Source organism: Miscanthus floridulus, chromosome 16 (genome assembly GCF_019320115.1).
Source record: "Miscanthus floridulus cultivar M001 chromosome 16, ASM1932011v1, whole genome shotgun sequence".
In the NCBI taxonomy this organism is placed as follows: Eukaryota; Viridiplantae; Streptophyta; class Magnoliopsida; order Poales; family Poaceae; genus Miscanthus; species Miscanthus floridulus.
This window is the reverse complement of record NC_089595.1, coordinates 71331730-71345768: the sequence shown is the minus strand read 5'-3', so window position 1 is coordinate 71345768 and position 14039 is coordinate 71331730. Positions and strand designations below refer to the sequence as shown.

The 14039-nt window shown below is 45.5% G+C and overlaps 1 long non-coding RNA gene across 1 annotated transcript in view; it reads left to right on the top strand.

The window, feature by feature from the left end:
• The first annotated feature begins 3386 nt into the window (after positions 1-3386).
• Positions 3387-14039, top strand: part of LOC136514382 (uncharacterized) — a 50602-nt gene continuing 39949 nt past the window's right edge. Inside the window, exons 1-3 of the long non-coding RNA XR_010773631.1 lie at positions 3387-3669; positions 7506-7592; positions 7678-7776. This is a non-coding gene — a long non-coding RNA (uncharacterized lncRNA). The remainder of the gene's footprint in view (positions 3670-7505; positions 7593-7677; positions 7777-14039) is intronic.

Genomic DNA, 14039 nt, shown 5'->3' with positions numbered 1-14039 from the left:
TTGTATGTTTCTAAAAATGGAGCACGCCATTTGAGTTTTAGGAAGAGATGCTAATTTTTAGATTTTACAAGATTTCATCATAAATTGAGGTTTATGTAAATACTTTTCACTCTGTAGTTAGTACAGTTGAATGGCAAATTGGTAACCTTCAATTAGAACCGACATAAGTATATGGAACAAGTGAGAATTATATTCCATTCAGAAAAAGCGAATTATTAAACTCTTGGAGCTCAATGTTCCATATTGTCAGATCATCCATAGTACATTCCAACAGACCATATAGACCGAAGAATATTAAATTTGCAAAAAATATTTTAGTTTCTTAAGAGAGATGTAACAATCTATTTCTAGCCTAGAACACGATTGATACACAAGTAATAACCAGCCATGTGCATGCCGATATAGTTGGACCATCAACATGAAAAGAAAAGAAATTACTTTCGCCATATGACAGAGCGAGCAACACCATAGGAGCACCCTTGCAAGATCCCATAGCCATGCAATGCTCCTAGGTAGACTTAGCAATCATGAAATTGGATTTCATATGCTCACTGTGTGCTGATGGATAGTCCAGTCCGTCCGTGCCTGATGAACGTTCAAGCAACACAGTGTCACCGACACTTATAGTCGCCGGTTCGCTGGTTGGTTTCAACCAGGGCTTATCAGACAGCCAATAGTATTTTTGTCTCACAACAAACCAGCATCAACCGAACTTATCAGTCCAGAAACCAACCAGCGAACATGGTGCTTTTCTGTAGGGTAAGATGGCCAGTCCGGCGGCCCGTCCGCCCCACACCACTAGTGACCCCACAGACAACACGACAACGCAAGTCTAATGAGAAATCATCAGTTCGTCAAAGTGCACGCCTTGCTGGCATAGAGTTCTAAAAGACTTGAGGATAGTTGGTGTAATGCTCCGATCCAGAAAGACGGTTAAGGTCTACTCTATACGTTGAATGAACCACGTCTGCTAATTAACTCTCTTACGCTTTCGTCCTCGCTTCGCGCAAAAGGATTGATTCGGAGTTAACAGCCTCTCAGGTCCAGGCTTTTAAGCTGGTCTAGCGTTCGTTCAGGTCCAGGCTTTTAAGCTGGTCTAGCGTTCATTCCATTTTCGGTATCCAGGCTTTTAAGCTGGTCTAATGTTCGTTCCGTTTCCGGTATGGGGCTAAACTTGGAATACTGTGCTGACGCTACAGGACTCAAAACTACAGTGTCGTGAATTCGGTCCGGCACAACTGGCCCAATGGGTTGGGTCTCACATCCACCCACCCTCAAAGGATTCGACGTCCTCGTCGAGCTATCGAACCAGCTTACCCATATGAGACAAATGTTCAGGATCGACTCTCTTGGCTACGTCCGTATTTCCAGTTCCCCAGCCCAAGTGTCATGCCCTCTCTGGAGCCATGCACAACATGTCCAGGCCTCCGAACCATACGCAACCGTGAAAACCGTGAGATTTGGCTCTGATTACTATTTGTAACATTTCAACCCAGGAAGACGGCTAAGGTCCACTCTACACGTTGAATGAACCACACCTGCTAATTAACTCTCTTGCGCGTTTTCGTCCTCACTTCACGTAAAATGATCGATCTGGAGTTAACAGTCTCCTAGGTCCAGGCTTTTAAGCTGGTCTAACGTTCGTTCTGTTTTCGGTATGGGAATAAAAAGTGGGAATACTGTGCCGATGCTACATTACCCGAAGCTACAGTGTCGCAAATTCGGTCTGGCCCAACTGGCCTAATGGGCTGGGTCTCATAGTTGGGAATGGCAGGAAGCTCAATGAGGATAGAATTCAAGAATATGCAAAGTGCATCACAGAGGACTTGCCAATGGATCTCTTCGAGTCACTCATGTGTACAAAAGGTTGTGCTTTTTAGGACCTTATGGTGGGGATCCCTTTGCCTCTTTGCTATAATTCGCTGATCATGATGAGCCTTCTCTGTTCTTGTCAATTTAGCTATTGATGCTCGTCGTTTTACTTTTGTAGTGGCTTTGGATTGTTTTTTTTCTGTCATCCTCATCGTTGTCATTGACTCCTCTAGGGTTTATTGTTGTAATGTTGTTTCGACTGGTCTAAAATGTTTATTTTTAATATAATCAGCCGTTCTCCTGCCTAATTTGTTTAAAAAAAAAAGATGCAATAGTAGATATGATCTAGTCAAACTATCTAAAATTTTATAAAGTTTATTGAAAATAGCATCATCATTTATAACTTTAAATATGTATATAATATAATAAATATATCTTATGCCAAATCTAAGGATACTTATCTAGTATAAGTATTCTATCTTATGACAAATCTAAGGATACTTATCTAGTATAAGTATTAATATTTTTATAATAATTTGATCAAATTTAAGATTATATTATTTAACACTATCTCAAAATCATATCTTTTTAGAACAGAGAGGGTAATAGATAACTTCTTCAATTATCTAATTAGTAATTATCTGCTAGTTCTAAACCTGACGTCGACTAAACTCATTTCTTTATTGCATTGGCGGACTCACTTGGTCACGTGTACCGTGCTCCCCTATTAGCCACCATACACGGCTTAATTTATCCTCGGTTATTATAAGAAGACGTTCTCTTATATTACATTACAGTTTAGCTTTTCAAAGAGAGCTATTTTAATTTTCTTTCTTCACATATACTCCAACTTTTATATGTAGACAAAAATATAACATGAAATCGAAATCTATAAGATAGTTGAGGTCCATCATTAGAGTCTAGAGAGTCCTAACAAGCTGCTTCGTTGTCCAGAAATCGGATTAAAGCCAAAGCACTTCTAAGAATATGCGATGACGTGGAAAAGGTTCTTTTTGTTAAGCATGCCTTCCAAAATGCTTAGGGCTTGTTTCGGCAACCTGATTAAATGAACGGCTCGGGGCTGTTAAACATGCTCTCTTGCTCTTAACCAACGTACTTTGGCACCATCCCTCGTGAAGACAAAACAAGTTGAAAGCACGACGAAGAAGAAATTTGGCAGCTAGTTTTTCTAGTCCTTGTTAAGCTCTCGTTCTTGTTTTTTGGTTCCTTCGGGTATAAGGCTTTGAGTCAAAGAACTCGTGTATCTTTTGGCTATATATATGTATCTCATGTGTATATAGAGGCCTGATTTTATATCTATCTAAAAGATCTCTCGTGAAGATTTAGTGATACTGCTCCATCTCTCCTCGTGGTGCCGCAGCCCACCACAGCTCACATCATCAGATGGATAAGTACAAAAGAGGCTTGCCTTGCCATCAACGGCTCTTCCGCAGACAGCCCCACAAGTGCTGCAGTGCACAAAGTCACACCGACCACGCACGCAGGCAGCAACAAACTCCCGCAACAGCCAAAAAGGCCACGAGATAGAAAGCGTCTGGCCTCCCCTCCCCTGCTCCTCCTTGTGTGTAGCACTCTCAAGCCTCGCCAAACCTCTCTCCTCTTTTCTTCGAGCTAGGCTCCCGAATCCTGATCCATGTCCTAGCCTTCTCGCCGTCGCCGATTCCGCGACGAGCGTCGACATGGGCGTGACATGTGCGGCGGGGGGCAGTGGCAATTGTCGGGGTCGGCCGTTGGTTGGTGTGGTGGGGTTGAGGAAGGCTGCCGCCGTGGAGATGCTGAACGCATCGCGGGATCCATGTCGGCCTTGCCGGCTCCGTGGAGAGCGACGTCGATCAGGTTTACGTCCGGATCCCCGCTCCTATTTGCCTCGTCGAAATACTGTTAGAATTCTTATTGGCACGGTCTACCGCCTATGTTCGATTTTCTTGCCTTAGCTCTTTGGGGGCTGCGAAATCGATGGATGCTCTTGACAACGTGTTCCTTTCGTTTTTTTATGGCGCTGAATTCTGCTCTAGTAGTCGTGGTTGGGCTTATGTTCGTCAACTCTGCTCTAGCTAGTGGTGTCGATCAGGGCTTCTGTTAGTTCCCAGCAATTAGAGATACAACAGTTGAACTGTATAATCTGTTGGCATGGGCATGGATTTGGTAGCTTCTTGGCTCTGTTTTCCGCGGAGAGACTGAAGTAGTATCAGGCCCTATTCGGCTGACCGGCCGATGCTGATGCTTATCTGTTACGAGAAAAACACTATTATTTTACTTACCTTTCCTCTGTAGTCTGGTCCGCATCGTCGAATCACTGGTCTGGTGTTGTCAAAGACTGGCTGTGTGTAGGGTGAAAGCTGCTTTTCAGAGGACTGGCCAACAGTGGGTTGTATTAGTTTTTTTTTTGCGATCGGGTCTTTTACCCGTATTTCATTAAGAGGAAGGGCCTAAAGAAGGGCCGGTAACCGGATACAAAGGACTCATAAGTAATCGACGGATTACCCACGAAATCCCCAATACACAAAACAAACAGCAAGAAAACATGATAAGGGAGAGGGGAACCTCCACCTCCACACACCACCCAACTATGCCTGCAAAAGAAAATTACATCCACGCAATGGTCGCCACCAGCAGATTGTGGGTCAAGCCACGGTGGCAAAGCATCCACCGATAACAGCGGCAAAGCATCCGCCAACGAACCAAGCGGCAAAGCATCCGCCAACGAACCAAGCGGCATAGCATCCGCCAACGAACCAAGCGACCACGGCGGCCAAGCATCCGCCTCGAAATGGGTCCACACAGCCTCGACAACAAAGCATCTGCACGAGGGGAGACCAACGACAACGACGACGGCAAAGCATCCGTCAGGTAGAGACGACAGTGGCGACACCAAGCAAGCTGGACAAACCATGGCAAAGACGAGCATGAGGCACCCAGGCATAGACGCAAAGGAGCGAAACCGGCGATAGTAGGGGATGGGCTGCAGTAGTGCTCCAACGAAGTCTTCATGAAGGAACTTGACATCCGCGGACGCCAACAACGATGGTAAGCACACGAGTAAGGTCACGTGACCTCAGCTACCCCAGCGGACCAAAGCTTCAGCGACGCCTCCAAGAAGAAACATGGCGCGGCTGCGCCATTGCCGCCGGCCTAGACGGGCCAGGCAAGGTTTTCACCCAGCTATTTTACGTCCTCCAGGGCAGGCCACCCAACTGCAGCAACCATGGCACCACGACACCGGCGCCTGCCCGACCGTAGCCACAGCCAGCGCGCACGAGCGCGGTCACCGTAGGCCGGATCGGCCAGCCCCGCCTGCCAGCCGGACTGACACCGGCTAGCCGGCCGCCGCGCAGACCCACCACGGCCGCCCGGAGCCGCCATCGAGCACGGGGCGCGGCTGGCCACGGCATCACCGGACGGCTTGGGCGCCACCAGATCCGGCCACAAGGGTACTGGATCGGGCACGCCGGCCGCAATCGCCGCCGTTCAGGAGCAGGAGGAGCTCCAGCCTGCCACGTGCCGCAACCCGGGCGGATCCAGGACGAGGTGGGGCGGATCCGGCCGGTCACCGGCGCTCACCAGCCCCAGGTGGGGCGGATCTGAGCGGACACCGGAGCTCCACGCCGGAGGTCGTCGCTCATGGCAGTAGACCGTCCCAGCCCAATCCCATCGCGGAGGGATGAGATCCGGCCACCGGACCTCCAGATCCGGCCCCAAAGGAGGCGGATCCGTCCGTCCGCCGCTGCTCCTCGCCGGATGTGGATGGAGTGGAGGGGGGAGTTAGAGTAGCGCGTGGGAGGGAGAGGAAGGTGCGAGCGGTTCCCGTTCGTCGGTGCCGCCGCTGGCCGCCGCCACCGCGCGCCAGTGGGCGGCGACGACGGCCGGGAGGAAGGCCGGGAGGGAGGCGCTAGGACCGCGGCAAGGTCGCCCCCCCGAGTCGCCCTGTAGAGGACGCTCGGGAGGAAGCTGGGGTTGTATTAGTAGTATATCCTAAGCAAGAATGATTCTGGCCTTGCCGAGCAAAGGCTGCTATTTGGTACTGTACTTGGTAGAACAAAAAAAGGACCTGTTTCGGTTGGCAACATATCTGTGAACATTTCTTGGACCGGCTCCTTGGCCATAGTTGAGCTAGCCAAAGGGAGCTTACAATTTAAACACGCCCTACCAGCCTACCCTGAGGTACTCGTAAAATTTACTTCCTGTTTGTCCGGGGGTGTTACAGCAGGTGGAGGCGAAAAGCTACAAAGGGGTGCTAGACTACACAGTTGGTGCTGAATTGATTATATTTTAAATTTGGGCCCTATCTTTCTCTTATGGATATAGATCTTTGACCGTGTGACGTGCGTTGTAACGGGTCTCTATAATTTATCTCTGAAATTGCTATTCATATTTTTTTTTCTAGTCCTATAAATAAAGAGGAATGCTATAATTTTTCTCTTCTCTTCCTTTCCCTCTCTTTTTCTCCAAATCCAACGGGCTTAGAAGGGGCTCGATCGAGAGAGGTAGGCCGGCCAGCCAACGATGGGGACGGCGGGAGGGCAGCGGTTATGGTTCTGGCGGCTTAGGAGGCAGATGGACCAGGTCAGGACAGAGACACCCATGGCCATTGTGGCGGCGAGAGGGGGAAGGAGAAGACGGAGGCCGCCGCGGATGGTAGGGCGGTGGGCTGCAGCGGCGCGTCGAGAGGAGGAAGAAACTATGAAAAAAATCCGGCTGTGAGAGCCCAAAACGCTGAGTGCTGAGCCTCTAAATAAATCATATGGTGTACTGGTTTTCAGCAGCATATGAAAAAGTGTAGCCTGAGTTTTAATTATCCTTAGTCTTTTTTAAAAAAGGAACTAACTTTATATAAGCACTTATCCTAAATATGGTAGAGAAAATTAGGTAAAGAAACAACAGAGGAATCTGGAGTAAGAAAGGAAGAGGAGCGGAAGCAACAACATTTACGTGTGTCCAATCTGTCGATCTACTCAATAGCTAGCGATGCATCAAGTCGCTGATGAATCGCGACTGCTCCAACAACGGAACTGGCGTGGTGGGATTGATTAGTACTAACGGATCTAGATGCAAAACCGGTGCTACATCCCCCTGCACCAGTTATTGCTCAGCCCCTGGGTGTTATGCTTTAGCAGTATCACGTTGAGTAATGGTTACTAGAAAACACTACTTGCATATTCTATCATGTTGTTGTTTGTTTGTTTTGTTTTCCTACCACAACTTCAGAAGTAATCTTGTCCGTAGTACTAATGTAGATTTTTGTCCAAAATTTATGCTAATGAAAGATCAGAGACTCTTCTAATAAAGCCAAAGAACCAACGTCTTCATAATTCCAACGTCTTGTGTAGTATTTACACTAAATTTTTTCAGCTCCAAAAACCATAATGTTCTGAATATTCTATTGCAAAATTTGTCTGGACAAGCAATAGGAGAATTTTCACCGGAACTTCTGAGAAATCGGTAACCTTGTGTGAAAAGAGGTCTTCACTATATATATTTTTTTTTGCGGTGCTATCTAGAGAGCATGTTGTTATTTTTCCCACTTTATAACTTGAGTTCAAGCTACAAAGCCAGGGTATATGAAAATATGGGTGATCATATTACTCAAAACACATTCTTTATTCCATGAATTTGCACCTTTACATTCCACTGTTGCTAGATGAAATCTTCACCGTTACATGGTATTTCTATAGGTTATTATTGTTCTCAAGAAAGGGGCATACCTATTGGAATTTGGGCATAGAAGGAAGCCAAAATTTTGTGTTCTTGGACTCGACGGTGTGAGCTCTATTCTCATTTTCCTCGTCACATATTTTTTTAGTCTGGCATCTTCTCTCATGTTATACATATATGTCAATTCCTCAGGATGGATCAGTACTAATATGGTTCTCATGGAATGAGGAGAAGTGGTTAACGTCAAACCATGTGTCCAGAGACCAGAATGATTCCTTGCGACAGAATACTGTGAGTCCCGAATCCTGATACAAGTTTCTTGAAGAAAACTTATTTTGCTATTAATGGGCACAATCATGTGATGCTAAAAAATCTACATTAGTAGAACCTTTTGTTTTAAAAATATAACTAGGCTATAAGATTAACTTGTAAAACATAACTTTTGTTTTCATTGTAGTTTCTTATCTTTCGATAATAAGATACTTCGAACATTGAGCAATCTTTCTTAGAGCCATCGCCACAAAGTTATTACTAAAATTGTTTGATTACTCAGTTCTACTGTATCTGTCTAAATTTGACACAGTAAAGTGCAAATCATAGCTGTCATTAGAAACTAGCTCCAACACAACTTTGAGGGACTATAGGAAGACAAATGGGGTATGTAGGACTAGAGATGACAATGGACCGATTCCTATTTTCCTATGGGGAATTCACCTATTAGAGGATAGGGAGGGGGAGTTTTATTCCCGTAGGGACACAAATAGGGAAATCTATCCTCATCGATGGAGCAGTACCATCCCCATTTTCCTTGTGGGCCTTGTTTATATGATATGTAGGCCAATTTACATATATTACCTAATTGAAAATGGTGTGGAGCCGAGGCCCATCAAGTAATGTTCGGTCTTTTGCCCCATCACAGGTAACCCCGATTGCCACACCCTATTCAAACTACTACTCCACTAGCTGCTAGTAGTCCAATGCCAACATGTGAGCAAACAACATACACCGCACAAGCATGGACTTATGAGGTCTCATAGGCCCCTCTCATCTTATACCCATTAGATTGTATGGTAGCATTCACAAATTTGTCTCTTCTTTGTTCCACCTTCTCATCCTTTGAGGCTAGAGGATGCTACATCTTTGGTGGCCTACAAGCCATCGGCATGTGCTCAAGTTTGTGACATGCACTTCCACTACGGTTGATGCAGTAACCTTGACCTCTAATGGTAACGCCCGTCAACGATGAATGGTGGACGGTGGGTACTAAAGCTCTATATTGGGAGTTGTACACACTATGGCTTCACACCATGCATCCATGAGGTTTGATAGGTACGAGAGAAGCAAGTGTTACGAATACGGGAGACTGAATTGGGTGATTGTATTGAGGCCCAATGGTGACTATATATAGAGTACATGAGAGATACAAGAGGAAAACCCTAGACTTGGAGATTACACTAATACTCTTGACTATTATACTTCAACACCTCATCACAAATGCAATGTGAATGCAATGACATTGCATTTAGAGAGTTATTACTATGCAATAGTCTAAAAAAGGACACTAATACATCCAATGTCCAAAAAGGAAGATGTCAACGAAGCGTGGAACTTTTGAACAATGTCGATAAACTCCACAAGAGGAAACTGCCTTCACAACCCATACTTCGGCAAATACCTCAAGTCTTCACAATTAGTACTTCAACTTTGAACCTCTCTTTGGAGACTTTGAACTCAATGAGAATATAGAGATGTGTCAAATCAAGCCAAACGAAAATAGAGAGATCGATTATTGTTGCATGATGACACCATTAGGATAGTATGGTGATGATGACAAATAAATGACCATTGATCATGACATGTAGCAAAATGGCTATGAAAGAGATCAAGAGGGTAGAGTCACATCAATGATGATGATGATTAGCAAAATCAACATGATTCAACTAACCAAATAAGAAGAAAAAATGGTTGGTTTGATAATGAATTTGCCAACATGCATAGCTTTGACAAATTGTAGGAGTGTAGAACTGGATTTGGATGGACACCAATGGTCTGATGCAATATATGCAACAAAATTTAGGAAATATGGCTTCAATACACTAGCAAAAATAGACTCCGAAATGGAACTATTATCCTCTAGAATGAATTGCAGCATTAGAACAATATGATAGGGAGAGTGAAATACCCAAATCTTAGTTCACACAGGCTTGTAGAAGTACTATAGAGGAGAAACAAACACTAGAGGAGAAAGGGATGATATGTATGTTGTGTTTTCGAAGGAAAAGACTCGCTGCCTCTGCTTGACGGGAGCAGCAGATGGGCAGGTAGTTGGTTGAAGATGGCCACGCAGATGGTCGAGTGGCCGCTGGGTCACTATAGAGCAACGCTACATATGACCGGGCTGCTGGAGCGTGCAGATGATGACTTGTGATAGCACCACACAGATGAAGGCCCCACCTCTATTTGGAGAAGACTCAAAATGGGCCTACACGCTTGCATGGATGAAGAAGCATGCGATTGGTGCGTTGACCACAAGGCGTTGACCACAAGCACGCCTGCATAGACAGAGAATACTGCAATTGGTGCGTTGACCACAAGGCGTTGAGAAGCATGCGACGGTGAATCCATGACTGGGCAGCCTACGAAGGGTGACCAACAGCGATCACATCATAGATGATGGCACAGACGGTGTGGACGACAACTATAGATGGCACCGAATCGAGGCAGTGCATGGGCGGGCATCTACGATAGGGCAGAGTACCCTATTGAATATCAAACAAGGGGTTACCTAAACCCTAGGATTAATGCCATGACAATATAGCTAACCCCCAAATGATTCTTCTAATCAGCCAGGGGCTCTAGGGCTACACCCATCATGTGCGCTCATGCGCACACTCTGGATCATCAAAGAAGCCCAACAGACCTAAAGCGGCCCACTTTGGAGAATGGCTTAGCGCCTGGAGGACAAGCCAAGTGGATACTATGACCAAGTCATCCTCACCTAGGGGCTTGGTTGGGCCCACGGGGTTCCTGACCATGGAAGCTAGCAACCGACCAAGGAGAGCCACTGAGGCCCTCATGTTGCTCGTCTAGGCTTCCTACCCCAGTCGACGTGATGAATATTCCACCAAAATCTAACAGATGCTCTGAACTTGACACACGGGCAGAGCCAACGCCCTAGGGGCACAATGTCTGCTAGCCTCAGCTTTAGGTCATGCCTAGGGCATGATGCAACATGACAAGGATGGGTGGTCGACCACTACAAGGACACGCCTGGGCTGACTGGGCCTCCTTTGTCATGTAGGCTATTTCCTTAGCGCACGGCAGACACCATGGAGAAGACAGATTCGAGCACGACACAATGACAACTCTAGCTCTAACGGTCACCTCTAAACTCCAGCTGAGGGTGTCAGGGACGATTAAGTTCTATTGGCTCCATCGACGTGGGACAGCGCCTGGAACTACCGCTAACCTAAGATCAGGACATAAAACCCAAACAACTACATAGAGCCCTGTTTCCTTGTACTCCCATTGCCCTCCAGTATATAAGGCTAGGCATGAGCTCCTATAGAAGGGATCGAATCCCTGATCAAGCGATCAAACCCTAGATCACCAACGTAGTGCTCTCCTACCACCTCTCTCTCTCTCTCTCTCGATGGTAAGAACATGGTTAAGCATTCTAAGTCGATGAACACCACTGCTAGTTGTATGGATTATATGCTTGAACCAAGATAAACCCTTTGTGTCTTAAGTGCTTATGCCACCGAAATCACATGCATCAACCCATGTTCAAATCACTAATCGCTGTCGTGGAATCAAACCCATGACAGTCCCACTACGACGGGAGTGGATGTCCTGAAGATGGATCTATGATATTGCTGTAGGACGAAAAAGATCTACGAAGCTACCCTTGGGAGTGGTGGTGGATTCTCTTAGGGGGAGCATAGTAGGGAGAGGGTAGTGGCCGGTTCACAAAACCTAGACCTATGATACCATCTTACGAATAAGGGATGATGAATTGGATGATTGTATTGAGGCCCAATGGCGACTATATATATTCTATTCACCTAAACGGTCATTTAGTCCGTTTGAATGGTAAATGAAGGTTGCCCATGTCATTTAGGCCCTAAACGGTGAATTAAATTGTTGGACCATTTATACCCATCTAAACGGTCTAAACATAATCGAGTTAAATGTGATTAAATGAGGTAAATGGCCATTTAATTTACCATTTAGTAAATAGGAGGATTACAACTACCATATCTAGATAATTAACATCGTAAGCGTAGAAGGTGGAGTAGGATTTAGTTTTTTTCCAACAAGAATTATTTATAGAATACTTACTTTTTACATGTGCAATATGTATACTTTCTAACATATTTGACATTTGCATACATAAAAATTGTATATTCTAGTGTTACTACTTACTATACAAAATCGGTTATGCCTTTAACTCCGTTTGAACACCGTCTAAAGGGCAGACCCAGTGCCGGAGGCTCCCACATGAGTGGGGTGTGGGGAAGGGATAAACCGAGACAAGTCTTTCCCCCGCAAAATTTGTGGAGAGGCTGCTTCGAACCCATGACCTGATGACTCAGTGAGACAACTCTCACCACTGCACCAGGCCTACCCTTCTCGTTTAAACACCGTCTAAATGGCCTAAATGCTAAACAATGGGTGACCAACTGTTTATGGTTTAGCATTCAAGATAACTTTATAAAGTACATGAGAGATACAAGAGGGAAACCCTAGATTGGGGGATTACACTAATACCATTGACTGTTATACTTTGACAGTGAGAACCAAGGAATCCCTAAAGGAATCTTAGCCCTATACTCCTTAACAATTGTCATCACTAATCTTCCATGGCCTCATCATTGAAGTGGGGATTATGATCAGAGGAAAATCCCCTTTCCGATGGTCAGGACGAGGATAGGGATTTGGAAGTTTTCTATGTACAGGGATGGGGATTGGAGATCCAATATCTGACAGGAATTCGCTTAGCGAATCCATTAGTAAATAGAGTTTAGCTAAAACTAGATTTTGGAGAGCTCAGAGTCCCAATCATTGTAGAATTGGCTTTATTGGCTTGTTTGCTTTCCTTTTGTCCCTCTAGTTCCCTAATGCTTCCCTATCTGTCTACTTTATCATGGGAAACATACATGCCCTAATATCTTGGAACTCGTCTATATAGAATTGGTAGAAGGGATGTGGCTATAATGGCCTTGAGCAAGTGATCTTAGGAGTAACTCTTGAAGGACAACAGTGCTAGCCAAGAACCACGGATGGCACTCATCAACAACCGAGTGGAAGAAGGATGTATTTGCATCACCCTCACAAAGGTAAAGCACTCGGGAACATAGATGTGCTATGGTGCACTCAAGAGAAGATAACCCTAGGCTATGAAGCTTTAGCTTCCTTCTCATCCACTCTTCCCCTTGGGAGAGGTCATAAACCTCTTGCAATTTCCATATGTTGAAGAACCTCCTTGGCAACAACAAGTTTGGTCTTGACATTTGTGACTTTGGACTTGCTCCATTTTTGTAAACCTTTGCTAGGAAGTGATCATCCATCATCGAGGGATGGGATACCATATTAACTAGAGGCCTTATGGGTCTCCAACTCATCAGGGGACACCACCAAGTCCCAAAAGAGGAAATTCAAAACACATCACTAGGTGATGAGTCTAGATACATTTGGCCCAAGAGCATGACTATCTACCATCAAGGAAAGGTGGGAAGGATATACCTAGGGGCCCAATTATGCATATGGGACCATGTATGGAGTAGGATTGGAGGGGGCATTGCTCTAGTATCTATAACAACAAGAGAATCAACATTGTGGTGCGAGCCATAGTGGCGTATCTCCATAACATAGGGGACAAAGGTCTCCTAGGGTGCCTCCCAAGTAGCTTGACAAGAAATATGGGGAAATATGATGCTTACGAAGTGGTGGTAGCCATTAATCCATCAATGTTAGACATATCCCCCAAATAGTCATAGAACAATAGTGATGCATGGAACATTGATCCTGTAGAGACTGCCACATGGCAACAAGTGGTCAAATGGGTTCCCTACTAAGGGTGAACTAGGATACAACGATTGTCGCCATGAGCCAAAGGATGGTCACAAAGGCCCTATGCGGCAAAATATAAGACATGGCTCATTAGTGTCACCACCTTCAACGATCATGACTAGTGGCAAGCGGTAGTTGAGGTGTGGGGAATCCTTCTCACTCAAAAGTTACAACAACCTAGATGTCTGATCCTAATGTGGTAAGCACTGCCAGGGGTCCTAGTAGTTCTAGTCTATGTGTCAGATATATGGCCCAAGGGTATCCACACCGCCCGTATATGTGACCATCACCAGGCTATCGACCCAGCAGTAGTCAAGGAGGAGGCCCACAAGGGCTAATGTGATCAACCAGCGTGGCGGTCAAGGCAAGCCAAGGAGGGTGAATCTGGACTATAGCTAGGATCAATTTGTTGTGTGTATCGTGTAACAAACTAGGAACTCAATCTCTTAACCCAATCATGCTCTCTGTAACCCTACCTCTCC